Here is a 20,655-nt window from a genome sequence, read left to right on the forward strand (position 1 = left end):
CTGCTCACATTTGGACTTAAATTTGATCAGCACTGCTGCTTTACACTGGGAAGCTTCCAGAAATTGCAGAGACTCATCAGGCACTTGCTAATTGACTGCTGTGGCCAAGGAGAAGGAGCCATTCCCCGAGATCTCACGCTTTGCAGTCTGTTAAAAGCTGAACAGATATGTGTCCCACTCTTCGAGGTGAAGAATGCACCCCTCTTTGATCTGGGTAGTGGTTACACAGGTGTATATTTATGAAAAAAATTCGTCAAGGTGTATTTTTTAGATTTGTGGACTTTTCTGTATATACATATTATGTCTCAAAAAGAAGAAAACACACTCTTCTACCTGTGGAAGCAAAAGGTCACAAGACGACAGAAGTGGAAGTGGGTTCGCCTTGTCCTGTCTCTGGTGGGCTCTGAAGATGATCATTGGTGTCTTTTGTCACATATGAGTTTACAAACCAGGAGCCCTTTCCTAGGAGAGGTGATTCTGGGACTGATACGTAATAGTATTAAGAGACAGGGACCAGGGTCTCTTACCTGAGCCATGGACCCCTCCATCAGGCGCTCCCCCCACCACTCAGAGGGAGGCTGGCTCCCCACTGCCCTGCCAGCTCTTTGGACAGAGAGGCTGTGTCTTCATCCCCTCCATATCCCCGGTGGGTGCTCAGTGCTGAGATTTTGAGTGAATTAGAATAGGAGGTCTCCGCTGGGTCCACTCTCCCCTGAGCTCAGTCCTGCTACACGAGGACAATGCATGACCTCGCCAGGGGTCTGCCAATTTAGATGTATGTCAGTCACCTGGGGAGACTGCTGAAAATACACATGCCCAGGCCCCACCTCGAAACACTGGATCTGAATCTACTGGGGTGGGCCCAGGCATCGGTGGGCAATACCGTCCCAGGCGATTCTGATACTTTCACGATTTGAGCCATCTACACTAGGGCACTCATAGTAGCACCACAGCTGGCAGCAGCTGGGAAGAGTATCTCTTCTATAGCAGGAATATTGGGGAAGGTGGTGGAAGAAAGCTCTCCCACTAAGTTCTAGGAGGAGAGTTGCCCACAGAGGTAGTGAACCCAATCAGGCAGTGTGGGATTTTAAAACATCTTTTAGGTCAGAAAGCAAACTTCCATCAACAATGTGGTCTTCCCAGTGTGTCTACTTTCCCTCTGTTTGCTTCTCAGAGCAATGGCAGGAGGAGGGTACGTGGGGGCCACTTTACTGCGTGGATCCCGGTAACTCCTGTAACATTCATCACCAGGGGTTACACCATCAGTGCAGAGAGGATGGCGCAGAATCTGCAGAGGCCCACCCAACCCGAGGGCTAGGTTAAGTCAGAGGCCACATCTTTATAGTCTCCAGTTTCCAGACACCGACAGATCTTTAACAGGAAGCAAGGTGAAACAGTGGAAGTTTTGAACTGCCTAGGGAAAAATGGGAAACTTTTGACCCTAAGAACATAGGTTTTCTTTACTTGTTTACATTAAAGAGAAATGAAGGTACCTGGACCCCAGGGAATTTAGGTCAATATACATAAAAAGATACCCTGATGGGAAACATTGTTCTAGAAGAATGGAAGTAAAAATCCCAGGGTCCTCCCAGGATCTCGAATTCTCTAATAGTCTGAGAATACTATTACCAAGGCCTTTGAGCTTGTGGGGAATCTGGAGTTCTCCCAGTGCCAATGCCGATAATTTGGGTTTCCTCCCAGGCTTCTACTTAAACACACTCCCCCTGAAGTATCTGGATGGCTGTGTGGACATCAGTCACTGCATAAGGGGGCAGCCGTCTGCCTCTCCCATAGGGGGCAGACCCTCCCATTACCGGCTCCCCCTAGATGCAGCCTTCCCTGCCCACCTCTAGGGGTGAAGAGGGCGCCAGAGCAGCCTGTCTGGCTGCTGGGAGCTGTGACCTCCACCTCACCCCACCTGCCTCAGGTGCCCTGGTCAGGAGCTGGGAGATATTTCCCCCGCCTGGGATGAGAGGGGGGAACACCTCAAGGAAGATGGGAAAAGATCCTTCCACTCCACTTCGAGGGGAGAATCAAGCCAAGTAGATGTCAAGCCTGATTAGACCTCGTGCAATTTTAAATCTCCTACCCCTACATGCTGCCTCCTGCTCTCCACTGGGAGTAATTTGCTATGATCTACAAAAGGCATTCTTTTGAAGCTATTTTCATTGACTTGCACTGTGGCCCTGACAGGAGCTTAGGTCAACATTTTTCAGATAGAGCTTTCCATTACAATGATGCAGTTGGATGTGACCTGTCAGCACCTCTGAGCTGTGTGAAGGGGTGGATCGCCCAGGACAAGTACCACAGAAGTCACAATCTCAGATAGGGAGTGTGGGGAGAATAAGACCCTCCTAGCCTTATTCTGAGGTTGGGTCTTTTGATAGGAATGGGGAAACTAACCGTATTGTGAAAATGAGATCAAGAAGTCATCTTTTATTGAAAAACAAAACAAAAACAAACCTTTTCTACCAAAGCCCTATGCAGATGCAGAGCATGTTAAGGAAACTGCTCCCAGCACTATAAGGAATTAGAGCAGTGTAGAGAGTGTAGTCTGAGATGCCATCCCAGGGGCCTGGAAATCTGCATTTTAATAGCCTTGTAAACTCAGAATCTTCCATTTCCCCTTTCTCTCGCTATTAACAAAAGAAACATTTGCTCTCCCACCCACCCTCTATTGCCTTTCCTCCCACCTAGAATGCCACCCCTCTCTGCCACCCCCTCCTACAACCAGAGTCTACCTCTCTCGAGTCACTTTGTCTTCAATTCCCAGTTTGAGTCCCAATTCCTCTCAGAAATTTCCCAGCCCTAGCCCACACTGGTTTCTAACTTAATCTTGTTTTGCCGACAAATCAGTAAGATCCTTGGTCAGGATCCACGTATCCAGCATCCAAGGTGTCCCTCACAGGGTGCACGCCATGTGCGGGCATACACCATTAACTCCAACACTCCCTTTCCCAGCTGCTCCTCCCAGACTAAATCCACTAAGAGTTCTGCTGCCTGGACCACTAGGACAGAATCTCCCAGGGGTGGGAACAAGCAGAAGTGCTGGGCTGAATGAGCTAAAGGAAAAGGAAGATTAAGAGAAAACCTTGGGGGCAGAGAATAACAGCTAGGTCCACCCTAACCCAAAAGATCCCTCTGGATCCTAAGCATTTACAGTCTCAAGAATTGAGTTCTTGGCAAGATTCACAGTGAGAGGCATGCATTTCAGAAGCTTAGAAACGCCTTTGATGGCCAGCCTTGATGCCTAGTGGTTAAGTTCAGTGCCTCTGCTTCGGCAGCCCAGGTTCAGTTCCTGGGGGCAGATCTACACCGTTCATCTGTCAGCGGCTATGCTGTGGTGTTGGCTCACATACAAAATAGAGGATGATTGGCAGCAGATGTTAGCTCCGGGCGAATTTTCCTCAGCAAAAAAAAAAAAAAAAAAACATTGGAAGGTGATGCTGCCTAATTGCCACGTAAGAGATGTGGGGAGGCATTATACAGCGGCAAGAACCTGGATATCCTATTCTGACTCAGGAAAGTGGTCATGTTTGGAGGCGTGAGTGTGAGTGTTTGGGCATCTGAAACGTGAGAATCGAGGGAACCTAGTACAGAGACAGTAGGTGGAAGGAAGCTAGTTCTAAGAATCCAGAGTGGGTGGGATGATACGGGGACGCACCCAGAAATGGTACGGGTCCAATGGGATGAACTGGTGTAGGAGAAGGAAGGCTGGATTATGGATTGGCTGGAGACCTAGAGACTATAACTCTAGGTCTATGTTAACCAGCCATGTGACTTCGTATGAGCAAAGAAACTTCTCTAAATTCTTAATTTCTTCATCTGTATAAAGGAAGTGAAAAAGTCTTTAAGTAGATTATACTTTAGACTTTTCCACCACTATAAGGTCGATGTCATAATTCTATGACTATCTGGAGCGAGGGCAAGTGGCACAAGCTGCTCATACTCCAACAGAAGGGGAGCTGGGAGCATACAACAGCGTGGGAAGCTGCATCTGATGGAATTCTGGAGACTAGTTCAGTGCAGAAATGTTTATTGAGCCCTTTCCTGTGCAAAGCCCATTCATTCTTCAGGGAACTGAGGCCAAAAATAATATTAGGCATTTCAGAATGGCCATAGCTCTGACATGTTTTCCCTTTTATAAATGTTTCACTGTGTTCAAGCCTGTTCATCAGATCAGCTTGCTAAGCATAACCTTCAGTCTAGCAAGGTTAGAAGACAGTTTCTTTGATACATTCTTCTAAAACCGCGTTTTGTGAAAATTCATACCGTCATGTCATGGTTTTATTACTTCTCATCTTTGAAGCAAAGCATACTTTCATCACCAAATACTTTCCTGTTAAAACACCACTTAATACCCACTTGGAGCTGACATTTTTAAAACTCCCTAGACTAAATAAAAATATATGACCTTTCCCTCTCCAAGGTTCAGAGAAACTTTCCATCATTTTAAAGCATCACTCCACAAACATTTGAGTGTGATCCATTCTCTTTAGCAAACCCTAGGCAAACACATGCAATACACTGGATAATTTTTGCAACCTGCTGGCAGCTTCCTTTGATTCCCTATGCTTATCAGATCATGTAAAACAAAAAAAATCCAGAATCATCCTCAGAAATACATAGGTCGTCACGATGACATATACAAACGTTCATATTAAAGGCTGGCCCCAGACCTAAATGTTCCCCTGTTCCGAGGCACCGGCTTGAATCAATCAGCATGTGCATAAACACCCACATGGCCAAGTGCACCTTTCCGGAGGTGAGCGGGCACCAGAACCGCAGCGTTTAGTCGATACTCACGCTTGGAGGGAGATGGGCAGCGATGCACACGACGTCCCCACTCCCCGGACACGCGGGCCCCCTGAAGCCCTGACAGCGGTGACAGCGGTGACAGCGATCATGGGCCTCGCGCACCAGCCAGGGTGCGGACCGCGGCTTCTGCCCAGGACAGAAGACAGACCTAGCGCCTTGGCACAGAGGAGCGGACCAATCGCAGTGGGTCTCCAGCCCCCACAGCCAATGGGGACGCGCGGCGGCGGGCCAATGAGGGCGCCAGCAGTGGAAGAAACAGTTACCAAATTGTCAGAAGGCGGCGCAAAAAGGTAAGAGGGGGGCAAGGCTGACCTTCTCACCTTGCCAGGTGGCTCCTTTTCAAGTGGAAGCCAAGTGGGACAGGGAGGGGCTACTTGTGTCACCTCAGATGCCCCACACGGCCTGTATGTGCCCACGGAGGACTAAATGGATGTCCTCCAAGGTTCCACTCACCTGACGTTGAGCCCCACTTTCCTCATCCCTCAAATGGGGCTGTGACACTTGCCTTATAGGGTTATCCTGCGGCTTAGAGAAGCCTCCTTAAATACAGGGTCCAGAGCACGGGCTCGTGTCTCAGGGAAAAAGTGAAAACACGTCGGTCTGAAGGAAAAAGATGCATAAAAGGGGTACAGGAGATGATGTTTTAAATAAGGGAAGAAGAAATGGGGGATGAGATGTAAGAGGGGTTGCACAGAAGAGATCTTTAAAAGCTCGGATTAAAATTATCAAGAAGATAAGGGAAAAAGTGCTCACTCTTTGGGACAATAGGAAGTAGGCATCTTTCTGGTTTAGAGGAAAAAATTCTTTTTTCCCCAAAAATGTAGGTAACTATTGTCTTTAGGCCCCTTTTTGCTTGAATCCCTGCACCCCTAAGTATTTCATGATGGTCATGATCCCACTACTTCAGTTTAACACTAGGAGCAGCAGCCAGGCAGGTGCCCTCTTGCTGCTCTCTGACCTGGGGCAAGTTACTTCACCCGGGCAAGGGTTAAACAGAGGTCACACAGCCCAGCAGAAGCAGCATGGGTTTGGCAGCACATGGATTTGGATTCTGACCCAGGGTCCAACTCGCAGTGACTGTGAGGACCACAAATGAACCCTACCAAATAGGGTACCTGGCTTGAGCAGACACTCCTGAAATTCAACTTGGGTGAGGGGCAGACTCATCTTCAAAAGGATTTTGGTGGAATGTTAAAGTGAACGATGTGTTATGTATAAAGAAACTGTCACTAAGAAAGCACCCAGTAAGAGTCAATTCTTCTTCTGTCTTTCAAGGCAAATGTAAAATGTTCATTTCACTCCAAAATTCTGCCTGGGTCAAGGCTTTGTCCCTTCTGGCACTCAGGCAGCCTTTGATCCAGGGTCTCTTAGGGCCCCTGAGGAATTGCTGTTTTCCCTCTCTCCCCCACGGCCTTGTTTCTCTCCCCTGGCACTGCTCCCTGTCTCCCAGCGCCAGCCCACTCACTGCATTGCAGGGCCCCCATGGGAGCAGAGGGTGTTCAGGAGTCTGTGCACCTCTGTCTTGGAGAGCCTTCCCGTTGCATTGAGAGGACACACAGAGGTTCTGAAACCCACCTGCCCCAGGCTTTCATCCTAGTCAACCACCACCACACACATGTGCCTCCCTGGGTGCACCTCACTGGAGAGCAGATCTGCACCAAGAAGAAATGCAGTCCTGGGTGGGATGTTACTAAGAGGATTATTTACCTGCAGCGCGAACCCTGGGGACCTCCTGGTGACCTCTCACCTGCTTTGGATACAATGAGAGTTCTCCCCGGCAACATCAACGCACACATGCCATCACCTTCTGACCCTGACCCCTCCCTCCCAGTAGCATAGATTCTGCCCTGAAATATTCTCCCCACAATAGCATAGATCCTGCCCTGAAATACAACCCCTCCACTGTCCCCCTATGACTTGGTAGCACAGATCCTGGCCTGAAATACCACCCCTCACAGTAGCATAGATCCTGCCCTGAATCACCCCCTCCCTTCACTAGTTGGAGAGCATTCCCTTCTCCTAGATCCAGTTCAGCACCAGTCCTACCAGGAAGCCTTCTAAGATCCCTGCATTAATGCCAAGCCAGGCACTCTGTGCCCTGTTCTATGCCCCTCAGCTCTGACTTTCTGGTTGGAGGAATAGCTTTTTGCACTTGTTTCATAGTGGGTTTTTATCCATTTCATGTGTAAAAGGGCAGGAGCTTCAGACTCTATCATCTTTTTATCCTCCACAAAAAATGAGAGTGATGGATCGTGTGCTGAGCATCTACTGTGTTCCTAATCCTCACGCACAACCGTGTGAAGAATCTTATCTCCATTTGTAGATGAGGAAGCCAGACTCGGAGAAGGGCAGTGACTTGGCTAAGACACAAACACCTAAGGTTCTCTCTGATCTTCTGCTCTCTGTGCCTCCTTGGGTGGCATTTAGTTCAATGAATATCGATGACCTTAGGTCAGAGAGAAATTTGCATGATTTGGTAAGTTTCAGAACAAAAGACCATCAGCTTTGAACTGAGGTCTGTGAACAGTGGCTCCTAGGGAAGGATGAGAAAGGCAAAGGTCAATGGAGGGGCACCCTCTGACTCCAGTTAGGGGCTCCCAGCACTTCTGCCAAGAGGAGACTCAGATGCATTCCCGGAAGAGCTTTTGCCCACCCTTTCCTTTGCACAGGGCCAGACTTTGGCTTCCAGGGAAGCCTGTGAATACAGTGAGCTCCTTTGTAGGGAGCAGGCATTGCTAGGTCAGTATGGCTGGACACTTCCTGCTATAAGTGGGCAGATATATGACCCCCAAAGACATGTCCCAGGGTGAGAGTTCCCACCCTCTCCTGATCTCCAGAGTAAAACTCCCAAGGGCTCTGGACCTGTCTTCACAACTCAGCACCAATGTCCAAGGGACCTCCTTCTGGGGTTTCTGTTTTATGGGTTTAATGTACATGAAAGTGCTTTGAAATGTGGAAGGAGCTATACAAATACTGATAAATAAAGTTGAGGCTTGAAACTATAAAACTCCTAGAAGAAAACATAGGGGGAAATCTTCATAACATTGGTTTTGGTAATGATTTCATGGATATGACACCAAAAGCACAAGCAAAATAGACAAGTGGGACTACATCAAACTAAAAGGCTTCTATGCAAGAAAGGAAACAATCAACAGAGTGAAAAGGCAATCTGTGGAATGGGAGAAAATACTTTTATATCCGATAATGGGTTAATACCCCAAATATATAAGGAACTCCTACTACTCAATAACAAAAAAATAAATAACCTGACTTAAAAATAGGCAAAGGACTTGAAAAGACATTTCTCAAAAGAAGACATACAAATGGCCAAAAGGTCCATGAAAAGGTCTTCAATATCACTAATCATCAGGGAAATACAAATCAAAACTACAATGAGATATCACCTCACACCTACTTGGATGGCTATTATATATATTTAAAAAAACAAACCCAAAAACAGAAAATAACAAGTGTTGGTGAGGATATAGAGAAATTGCAACCCTGTGCACTGTTTGTGGGAGTGTAAAATGGTGCAAGTGCTGTGGAAAATACTATGGATGTTTCTCAAAACATTAAAAATAGATCTACCATATGACCTAGCAATCCCATTTCCAGGTATTTATCCAAAAGAACAGAAAGCAGGATCTCAAAGAGATATTTGCCCTCCCATGTTCAATGTGGCTTTATTCACAATAGCCAAGAAGTGGAAACAAGCCAAATGTCCATCAATGGATAAATGGATAAAGAAAATGTTGTATATACACACAATGGAATATTATTCAGTCATAAAAAGAAGTAAATTCTGTCATAGTCTACTGCATGGATGAACTTTGAGGACATTATGCTAAGTGAAATAAGCCAGTCACAGAACGACAAGTTGCGTGATTCTACTTATATGAGGTATCTAGAATAGTGAAAGTCATAGAAACACATAGAGTAGAATGGTGGTTTCCAGGGGCTGGAGGAGCTGCCACCAGGAATGGGGAGTTATTGTTCAATGAGTATAGAGTTTCAGTCATGTAAGATGAAAAAGTTCTAGACATCTGCTATACAACATTGTGCTTATAGTTAACAATATTGTACTGTACACTTACAAATTTGTTATGGGTAGATCTCATGTGTTTTTTTTTACCACAATAAAAAAAGGAAAGAAAGTTGAGGCTAAGTGATTTACTCAAAATTCAAAAGCTAATCAATGGTGTCTCAATATGGTATTTTCCCCATTATTATAGTGTCACTCGTGAAACTTTGTGGTTAATATAGTCTTTACTCATTCAAGAAATATTTATTGCATGTTCGTTGTTTGCTGAACATTGTTTTAGGTGCTTGGAGATACAATGATTAACAAAACAGACATAAATGCTAGTCCTTGTTAAGTTTTAATTCTAGTGTGGTGAGATAAAAAAATAAGATAAATGGGTTTACAGTGTATTAGAAGGTGATAGACTACCCCATGCCCCAGCTAGCCAAGCAATCCCACCATACCTCCCAGCCAAGGTTTCAACAGACCTCACCAAAATGCCATCTCAAGCGGAAGACATCGTGGAAACCATGATGTTCGTGTTTCACAAATTTGTTGGGGATAAAGGCTATTTAACAAACTACTCCTGAGAGAACTCATGGAATAAGAGATGCCTGGATTTTTGGGAAATTGAAAAGACTCTCTGGCTGTGGACAAAATAATGAAGGACCTGGACCAGTGGTGAGATGGCAAAGCGGGCTTCCAGAGCTTCTTTTCCCTAATTGCTGGGCTCACCACGAGTGCAATGACTATTTTGTAGTACACGTGAAGTAGAAGGGAAAGAGGTAGACAGCGTTGAGCAATTACTCTCACCGTGATAAGAGTTCTCCCAAAGTGTCGCTTAAGGAATCTGCCCCATAGCTTCCCCTGCATAAGGACTTCAGGAGCAGATTGTGACCCTTAGAAAATGTACAAATAAAATCCAACTCCCGTTCGACAAGCAGAGAAAGAAAAGTCAGGTAAAGCCAGATAAGTTTTTTATTTTTATATTGACTGCATCCTCTTGCCTCAATGAACAAATTCCTTTTTAGTTTCTAAAAAAAAAAAGAAGAAGAAGGTGCTAAGTGCTATGGAGAAAAACAAAGCAGAGAGGGAGTACAGGGGAGGGGGTCCATTTGAAATAGGGTGGTCAAGGAAGACTCTCAGAAAAGATGAGATTTGAGCCACGAGCTGAAGGAGACCAAGGAGTAAGCCACGTGTATACGATGCGAGAGAGTGCTCTGGGCAGAGGGCATAGCAGATGCAAGAGCCCTGGGGCAGGAGTGTGCCTAGTGCAAAGCAAGGCATCCCTGTAGCTGAAGCAGAGTGAGAGGATGAGAGGAGAATAGTGAGAGGTGAGTTTAGAGGGGCAATGGGGAGGGGTGTAGGGTTTTCACTGGGCCACTCCGGCTGCTATGTTGAGAACAGACAGTGAGGCAACAAGGGTGGAAGCAGGGAGACCATTAAAATAATACAGGCAAGAAAATATGAGAGGTGGTGGTGGAGGAGTTTAGAAATCATTAGATATTGAAGTCAAAACCAACAGAATATCCTGATGCTTTGACTGGGGAGAGGCACGACAGAAAACAGAGAGCCAAAGGTGACTCCCAGGTTTTGAGCCTGGAGAACTAGAAGGATGAAATGAAAGGATGGGCAAGACCATGGGTTCAGTGAGTTCACTTCTCATAATTCAATCATTGGTCAACTTCTTGATTAATTTTCTTTATAAAATTAATTTTAATTACACAAACAATACACATTCCCCTTGTACAAATGAAAGCATTTAGACCTCAACCTGGTCTTTCAACCTTTACAGAATTAACTACTATTATTAGTTTGATATGAATGCTTCCAGATCCTTTCCTAGACATTTGCATGTCTACTGATATTCCCTTGGAAAATAAAGTTGTTTTGTGAGTTTTGGGAGGACAAAAATTTACATAAATGTATCACTCTGCGAATTGCTGTTTCCACGCAACAATAATAGTTGGAGATGAGTTCATATTTGTACATAGAGATCTACCTTATTTGTTTTCATTGCTGCACAGTATTCCGTATATCAGACAACCATAAAGGAACAGCGAATTCAGTTGAAAGTGAAGAAATGTTTTGCAAGGTGTACTAGTGAGGGTTCTCCATAGAAGTAGAAAAAAAAAAAAAATATATATATATATATATAAGACAAGGAGGTGTTTTTCAGGAAGTGTGGCAACAGAGATGGGATTCCCCTATGCTGTCCTCCACTTGATGTTTGTGAAGGCAATATTACTGATTAACCTAGGAGACTTGAATTGCTCCAGGAGTTAAAATGAATGATTTTATAGACTCATAAATCTATGGATTCCTACTGCTGGCAGTCTAATGCCATTGTTGGCGGTTTACTGGCCTATGCAGTCCCTTATGGGGACTTTGCTGCCTTCTGGCGTGGGAGGCAGAGGGGTGAGAGAGAGGCAGGTTCTCATTCTCACTTGAGCTAGTGAGAATGAGGGATATTCAAGGGATATCATCACAGTGGCCTGAGAGAAGGTGGCTCATTTTCAGTCTTTGCGACTCATTACCTCTAAATAGACAGACCAATGTTCCCAGCAGGTGCCTGACACCAGCATGAGGCCTGTGGACTGTAAGAGCGGGAAGAACCTCAGGGTCCTTCTGTTACTGAACCAAGTGGGCTCACCTCCTGGTGAGTTAAATAAGACTCTATACCAGTGGAAGTTGTCTCACAAAGTAAAGTGTATTTGCAGCAAATAGGAGACCATGGGGAATCATTTCCAAAGTCATGACATCCTCAAACCAAGGGAAGCGCTGAACTTTATTTTGGTTGGGGAATGAATATTCAAAAGGGAGAGATGGGTATTCGCTTGCACAGTCTCAGTTGGAAAACATGCTTCCACATACACTGCAGGTTATGGTAATGAGGCCTAAGCTCCTCCTGGAGAGATCTTAGCATTAAAAATAAGGTGAAGGTCATGCGTGTAGCTTTTGTGGTGAGGCTTGATCAGTTTCAGAATGGTTGGTGGTTGCATCTCACTAACAGAACAAAAGAGAAAAAAACAACTTCGAAAAACGGTTAAATGCTTCCAAACCCACTGTTGAGTTTCTTGGGGCACCTAGTCAGTGACATTTATAATCCAAAGTATTTATATTGCAGATGAGGAAGCTGGGAGCCAGACAAGTCACCCAACTTGATAATCAGAGGTCAGTAATGGGGTCATTTACTTGGTTCCAAAAATGGAATCATATAAGCACAGGATTGGGAATTCCTAGTTTAGCAGCAGTTTATAGTTAAAAGTTTTAGAGGGTTAGTTGATAAAAGCTTTGTGTGAGTTGGCACTAAGATGTGGTTGTTACGACAAATGAACATGCTATGTTTAAAGATATTCATTATATTTATAAAAGAAAATTAATGTGTGTTCATGGTAAGGAATTTGAAAAATATTAAAAAGTATGAAGACAAAGTCAGAAATCACCCATAAAATCTAACACCTCTACTACCTAAAGCCAATAATTGTAAATATTTTGTGTACCTATATATCAAAAATATTATATAAATCAATCACATTGCATCTACAGTTTTATATTGCATTTCTTAAAATTAAAATTTTTATTCTGAGATAATTGTAGACTTCACATGCAGTTGTAAGAAATAATACAGAGAGATCCCATGTACCTTATATGAAATTTCCCCCAATGGTAACATCTTACAAAACTAGAGTTCATTATCACATCCAGGATATTGACATTTACAATCCACTGATATTATTCAGATTTCCCTGTTTCCTGGTACACATTTGTGTGTGTGTCTCTATGTTTAGTTCACTACAATTTTATCACACATGTAGGTTCACACACCCACAACCACAGTCAAGATGCAAAACAGTTCCATCACCACAAGAAGCCCCTTTATAATTACACCTAGGACCCCTGGCAACCACTAATCTGTTCTCCAAAATCTCTAAATTTTGTCTTCAAAAACGTTATATAAATGGAATCATAACTTTTGGTATGTATGTAACCTTATGGGATTGGCTTTTTTCACTCAGCTTAATTTCCTTGAGATCCATCCAGGATCTCCTGGATGCCTCACTAATTCATTTCTCTTTGTCACTGCATAGATTTCTATGGTGTGGATGCATCACAGTTTGTTTAACCAGAAGAGGTGAGGTAGACTGGCCATGCCCTGGGTCCCAGTATTGCCCATTGCTCTTGTTTATTTTAGCTTCTACCAAAAAGAGTTGAAGGACATTTGAGTGCTTTCCAGTTTATCACTATTATGAATAAAGCTACTATGAACATTTGTGTACACATTGTTGTGTGAAGGTAAGTTTTCATTTCTCTGGGATAAATGAGTACAATTACTGAGTCACACAGTAACTGCATGTTTAATTTATAAGAAATTGCCAGAAGTTTTTTCGGAGTGTGAAACATACATTTTTAACACGTAGTGTGAGTATTTCTCTAAGTAATTAAATAGTCGTTGGAAAAAAACATGATTTTTAATGACAATATAATATAGCATAGGATGGATATATCATAATTTATTTAAGCTTTTCCCTAATGTTGAACATTTCGGTTATTTCACATTTCTTTTTCCACATAGAAATCATCAATAGACTCCTGCATGTGGAGCTGGTGTGAAGAACAGGCCAGCTGGAACTGGTTCTTGCAGTGCCCAGGGGTGAGCAGGTTCTGAAAGGCTGATTCATGATAACTGCACTGCACAGGGGCCTGAGGGAGACACCAAGATGCCAGTTTTTTCATTGTTCAATGAGAAATACAGCTGTCACACAGAGAGAGAGTGTTTATGGTAGCACTGGCATAGATGACATCCCCTTCCACCTATGTTGGAAGGCTATCACAATCAGAAATTCTCTTTTAATTTACCAGGAGAAAGACATAGGAATGCCACAACTCTTCACATTGTCAAGTGCCAGGAGAATCAGATGGTCCATTGGTGAACTTAGCACCAGGAAAAGGGGGGGGGGGGCTGGGATGCCCCTAATGGCCCAATTTTGAGCGGTCTAGCCCCACCTCATTTTGGGAATGGCCTTGTCATAGGACAGAACACAAGACATCTGCTGGCCAAGGTGCACAGGAGAGCTTTGATGGGCTTTGCCCACAGTCACTCACTTGACTTCTGTGTTTAAAACCTTTTCTGAGAGGAGTGACATCATCATCATGGTGGAGTGAGCGTTCCACTTAGACTCTCCCCCCTAAGATACAACAAAAAGGACATTCATATACCAACAGAGGACATGCACACAACACAAAAGACGTCCGAGAGAACCCCACAGCCATATGTCTGAAGGTGGAGGTGCTGGACCCCATGGAGGAAGTGGAAGGGGGTAAGGAGAACTCTTCTCTTTCCTCCATGGCAGCGACCCTGGCACAGTGCAGCTCTCGGGGGGGGGGGGGGGGGCAGGGCGGCCCTCTGCAAGAAAACTGTCACTCTCTAAGTTCCCTTTCAGCCCATGGGAGACTCCCACACAGAGGTGATAGAACTGTTGTGGAGGTATCTTCATTAAGCTAGCACCCCAGGAGAGCAGATAGAAGAGAGAAAAGATTGAGAAGACCTTGGGATCGGGCAGGTAAAAGAAATCGCCCCTTCCCCCGCCTGATTGTCCAGTTCAGCTGGTTGGCCAGAGTGCCCTCAGATTGCGACAGGCTCAGAATACACAGCTCTTGACCCCCACCCACTGGCGGCAGGAGGAAGCTGTGACCCAGATATTTTCACCATGAGGAAAAACAAAGTCATGCTCTCAGATAATATGCAAAAATATATTAAATATCCAGACCAGAAGGAAAATGATAAGCACCCAGAAATCAATCCTGAAGGCACAGAAATTTATAATCTAAAAGCCAGAGAATTCAAAATAGCTATCATAAAAAAGCTCGATGAGTTACAATAAAATACAGATAGTTCAATGAAATAAGAAACTTCTTCATAAAAGAGATTGAAACTATAAAGCAAAAACATTCAGAAAAGTTGGAGATGAAAAACACAATGGAGGAGATAAAGAAAAATCTGGACTCTTTAAAGAATAGAGCTGACAATATAGAGGCTAGAATTAGAAACCTAGAGGCTAGGAATGCAGAAATTCTCCAGATGAAGGAGGAGAGAGAACTAAGACTAAAAAGAAATGAAGAAATTCTCTGAGAAATATCCAACTCAATTAGGAAATGCAAAATAAGGATTATAGGTATTCCAGAGGGAGAAGAGAGAGAAAAAGGAGCAGAAAGTTTATTCAAAGAAATAATAGGAGAGAACTTCCCAAACCTGGGGAAGGAGCTGGAATTACAAGTGAATGAAATCAATAGATGTCCTAACTATATCAACATAAAAAGACCCTTTCCAAGGCATATAGTAGTAAAGCCGGCAAAAGTCAATAAAAGAAAAAGTATTAAGGGCGGCAAGACAAAAAAATTAATGTACAAAGGAACTCCTATCAGGCTTTCAGTGGATTTCTCAGCAGAAACCTTACAGGCTAGGAAAGAATGGAATGATGTATTCAAAATTCTGAAAGACAAAAACTTTCAGCCAAGAATACTCTATCCAGCAAAAATATCCTTCAGATATGATGGAGAAATAAAAACTTTTCTAGGTAAACAAAAGCTAAGGGAGTTCATTGCCATAAGACCCCCCCTACAACAAATGCTCAAGAAGGCCCTTACACCTAAAAAAAAAAAACAGAGAGAGAGAAAGGGGATACAAAGCCTTGAGCAATGAGAAAAGAGGTATACAAAGTCAGAAAAATTGCAGCTCTCTATCAGAACAGGTTAGAAAATACTTAATTATAACATCAAAGATAACTGGAAGGAAAACATCAAAAATAAATATAACTTCATCACTTTAACCAAAAGCTCACAACACAATATGGAACAGGTTGTGACAGTAATAACTTAGAAGAGGAGTAGGAAAGGGATGGAATCCACTTAGTCTAAGGAAATAAGAGGCTATCAGAAAATGGAATATCTCATGTAAGAGATTATTTATACAAACCTCAAACTATAATAATCAAAACAGCATGGTACTCGTACAAAAACAGACACACAGATCAATGGAACAGAATTGAAAGCCCAGAAATAAAACGACACATCTACGGAAAGCTGATCGTTGACAAAGGAGCCAAGAACATACAACAGAGAAAGGAATGTCTCTTCAATAAATGGTGCTGGGAAAATTGCACGGCCACATGAAAAAGAATGAAAGTAGACCATTATCTTTCACCATACACAAAAATTAACACAAAATGGATCAAAGATTTGAAGGCAAGACCTGAAGCTATAAAACTCCTAGAACAGAATATAGGCCTTACACTCTTTGACATCAGTCTTAGAGGGATCTTTTCGAAATCCATGTCTACTCAGACAAGGGAAACAAAAGAAAAAATAAACTAGTGGGACTTTATCAGACTAAAGAGCTTCTGCAAGGCAAAGGAAACCAGGATCAAAATGAAAAGACAACTCACCAGCTGGGAGAAAATATTTGCAAATCACATATCCGAAGGGGTAAATCTCAAAAATATATAAAGAACTCACACAACTAAACAACAACAAAAAAATCCTGATCACAAAATGGGCAGTGCATATGAACAGATATTTTTCCAAGGAAGATATACAGACGGCCAATAGGCACAAGAAAAGATGTTCAACATCACTAATCATCAGAGACATGCAAATCAAAACTACAGTAAGATATCACCTTACACCCGTTAGAATGGCTATAATTCCGAAGACAAAAATAACAAATGTTGGAGAGGTTGTGGAGAAAAGGGAACCCTCATTCACTGCCAGTGGGAATGCAAACTGGTGCAGCCACTATGGAAAACAGTAAGGAGATTCCTCAAAAAATTAAAAATAGAAATACTTTATGATCTGGCTATCCCAGTACTTGATATTTATCCAAAGAACTTGAAATCAACAATCCAAAGAGACTTATGCACCCCTATGTTCACTGCAGCATTATTCACTATAGCCAACAAGTGGAAGCAACTCAACTGTCCATCAATTGATGATGGATAAAGAAGATGTGGTATATACATACAATGTAATGCTACTGACATAAAAAAGACAAAATTGTCCCATTCGCAACAAAATGGAGGGACCTGGAGGGTTATGTTAAGCAAAATTAGCCAGACAGAAGACAAGCAGTGTATGACTTCACTCATATGTGGAAGATAAACTAACACATGGACAGAGAGAATAGTTTGCTGGTTGGGGGGGAGGGGAAAGGGGGGCGGGCACAAGGGGTGAAGGGGCCCATTTATATGGTGACTCACAAACAATAATGTACAACTGAAATTTCACAATGTTATACACCATTACGACATCAATAAAAAACTTTTCTGATTGACGCAATATCTATTTTGTGAGTTGATGCCCTCAAGTGCGTCCTGTGTGGTTAGCGCCATAGAGTTGATTCCGACTCCTAGCAACTCTGTGTACAACAGAGTGGAGCCCTGCCCTGTTTTTTGCACCATCCTTTCACCTTCCAGCACTGTATCAGACAATGCTCTACTGCTATTCATAGGGTTTTCATGGCCAATTTTTCGGAAGTGGGTGGCCAGGTCCAATGCAACCCCAGACCCTGGGAGAGCTACAGGGGCTCTTGCACCTCTGCCTTGTTTTCTTTGGTTACCCAGGGTTAAAGAGATTGATCCCTGCTCTGTGCAGAATGCTCCAGCTATTAGAGACCCTGCATGGTGGTCTGTGCTCTAATATTCTTCAGGAAAAGGGGTAGTTCATCCTCATTGACTCAACTGCCCTGTCTCATAAGTTGACTGACTCAATGACACTGCTGTGAAGCTCTTAGCAGAGCACTGGTGGACTTGAAATCAGATCTGTGAATTTGAAACCTTAAATAAATCATTTAGTCTCCCTAAACTTCAGTTTCCTCTTTCTAAGATGAGGAAAAAAGGAATTTATAGGGCCACGTAAGGTTCAAATGAAATATGTAAAAGTGGTATGTAAAACTGTTTTGCAGCTACAAAATGTTATCAGTATTACTATCACTATTAAGCTTAAAATAGTCACTGATACATGGAAGCCCTGAGGATTGGCAGCTGACCCTTCCACCCTCTATCACCATGAAATGTGATTCTCAAACCCGTGTCCCTAAGAATCACCTGGAGCTTGATCCAAATGCAGATTCGCAGGCACCATCCCAAGCAATTCTGATTGAGTAGGTGTGGCTTGGTCCCAGGAAAATGTAATTTAACAAGACCCCGAGGTAATCCTGATTTTGTGGTGACACAATTATACTTTGGAGAAACAGGAGCTGAATTCTACAGTCTAAAGTAGCAGGACAAAAGCCCTCATTCACCATTTTGAACTCAGAGCCTCCATAAATGCTTCTGAACGGAACTGGTACAGTTAAGTTTGAGATGCCTGTAGGATATTCAGATGGAAATATCGCCAGGTATTCGGGCAGGAGCTCAGGAGGAAGGTCTGGGCTGGAGGTAAGATTTGGGAGTTATCGATGCATAGATAATAGTTGAAGCCTCCACAGGGGTGAGGTAGGATGGTGCCCAGGCTCCAGGATCCAGTCTTATTTACTGTTTAAGGGTCCCTGTTTGTCCCAAAAGAGTGTGTCTGGATGTCCCACAGTCTCCTCTTTCTGAGTTCTCTCTGATCATGAATGGCATTATCACCCACCAGATGCTCAAGCCAGAAAACTGCCAATCACTGACCACACCTGCTCCTTACTCACCTTAGCCAATCAGTCAGCAAGTCCAGCTGATCACACTCCTCAATAATCCTCAGATCTTCCCCCTGCTCTTCATCCCCACTGCCACCAGTCTAGTCTCATCTCTTGCTTGGAATGCCACAGCTTCCCAACTGGCCTCCATCCTCCTTCCAGCCCTGCTCCCATCCAATCCAGCCTCCACGCTGCAGCCAGAGTGTGTGTGCTTCAGTCGTCTGGCTTCTCCAAACAGCCAGAGCTAGTCCTGAGGGCAGAGTCCCTGGTCTTGCATATTAATATGTCCCTGACACCTACCACAGTGCCTGGCTTCTAGTAGGTGCCCATTAAATGTTTTCCCCCTGCTATCCCCATATTCCTTGTCCTCCCTTCTCTCCCAACTCTAAGGCTCGAAAGCAAAGAGAGATTATTAGATTGGAAGATAACTTGTGGTTCACCTTGTGGGCACCCACATAATTTTCTTTGTATAATGGAACTGCTGCGGGCCCCGGACAGAACCTTGTTAAATGAACCCCAGGCTACCTGCTACTTTCACAGCAGGCGCCAGAGCATAAGCAGTAAAGGCTTAATCAGATCAACTAACTGGTGCTACTGAAGGAGCTGGAGAATCTAGTGCCTTCTCCACAGCATAAGACAACTCAGTGAAATGTATTCAAAAATCTTTAAAAAGTGAGTAAAATGGTATGAAGGGAAGACGGGGGAAGAGGAATGCTTTGGACAGGGAACCAGTCAGAAGCCCACACACAGGAGTAATCCAAGAGTTTATATTCCTTCCAATAGGGCTGTCCTGTCTGAAGGTGGCTGGGCCCTCATTGAAACTGCCCTCCATCATGCATTGAATTAATATTTATTGAGCATCTACTATAAGCCTGTTATCCCCCTTTTAGGCTCTGGGGATATAGTAGCAAACAATTAAGACAAAAATCTCTGCTTTCATGCAGCTTATATTTTAGTGGGAGGGGAGACAATAAATTAAATAAGTTAAATATCTAGTTTGTCACATGGTAATAAGTACTATGGAGAAAGATGTATCAGGGCCAGGGGAATAAATGAAACCGAGCAAGAAGAAGCTAAAAAAATTCTTCCCTAGAGCCAAAAAAACTTTGAGATAAGCTTTGCTAACTGCAATTGTGCATATTCAGCATAATCAAACTGTTGTTTCAAACTAACCAGGGCTTTCTGTCCCTCTTTAGTATATGAGTGAGCTGTCTTTCCCAGGAAGTCAAGGTCCAGATGTCAAGATTCAGCCTCACAAGGCCAAACACGGGCTGGTGAGAAGGTGCCAACCAGCAAGGCCACATGATCCCCCTCCCCTACCTAAAACCCCAGATGAAAACCCCTACCGTTTTCCCTACAAGGAGGTGGATCTGAGTTCTAACTCCCATTTCCTCATCTGGCTGCCTTTCGATAGTAATCCTCTTTCCTTTCCATAAGCCTGACATTTCAGTTATTGGCCCTACTGTGCAGCAGGTAAAAGAACCTGTGTTTGGGTTTGGTAACATAGGAATACTGGAGGTCAGAGTACTGTCTTCTACAGGATGGTCAAAGAGAGCCTTTCTGAGCCCATGACACTTGCACAAATCTGTGAAGCCTCCTCTGTCTGCTCAAATGAGATCTCCATGTGCGTATCTAGGAGAAGACATTCCAGTCAGAGGAAAGAGCTTGTGCTAAGGCACAGAGGAACTGCCTTTCATTGATCAGAAAACCAATCTTATGTGGTTTTATAGGCTCTGGTCTGGGAATGGCCAGCGAAGCTGGAGGTGGGGGAGGTGGGAGCTGTGGCTGCACACTTCAGAAGCCTCAGGAAATCTAACTTACAACTTTCCTGTAGGGGGAGGTTTTGGCGGTTGCTACTAGTCCAGATTTCCCAGGTTCACTTTTGAAGATCTGAGATCCCAGTGAGTGTAGGATCTGGTCTTGTCCTCCCCATAGTCACTCTCCTTTCCTGCCCTGTGGGGCAAGGCTGGTTGCCTGGGGGATGCTTACACCTGTGGAGACAGGTAAGGCAGGCAGAGAGGTGGAACCAGTCTCTACCTTGTCTTGCTGTGGCTTGCTCTTTGTTATCTTTTCAGGTTTCTCCAGCAGAGATCTGAGCTGCCCCTGGAGCTAAATGTCCATATTGTTGGATTGGAGGGTCATG

At 43.8% G+C, this 20,655-nt stretch overlaps 1 pseudogene; it reads left to right on the plus strand.

Annotated features, from left to right (window-relative positions):
• The first annotated feature begins 9,336 nt into the window (after positions 1-9,336).
• LOC131397633 (protein S100-A10-like) lies at positions 9,337-9,628 on the plus strand (annotated as a pseudogene).
• The last annotated feature ends 11,027 nt before the right edge of the window (positions 9,629-20,655 follow it).

This window comes from Diceros bicornis, chromosome 3 (genome assembly GCF_020826845.1).
Source record: "Diceros bicornis minor isolate mBicDic1 chromosome 3, mDicBic1.mat.cur, whole genome shotgun sequence".
NCBI classification, from domain to species: domain Eukaryota; kingdom Metazoa; phylum Chordata; class Mammalia; order Perissodactyla; family Rhinocerotidae; genus Diceros; species Diceros bicornis.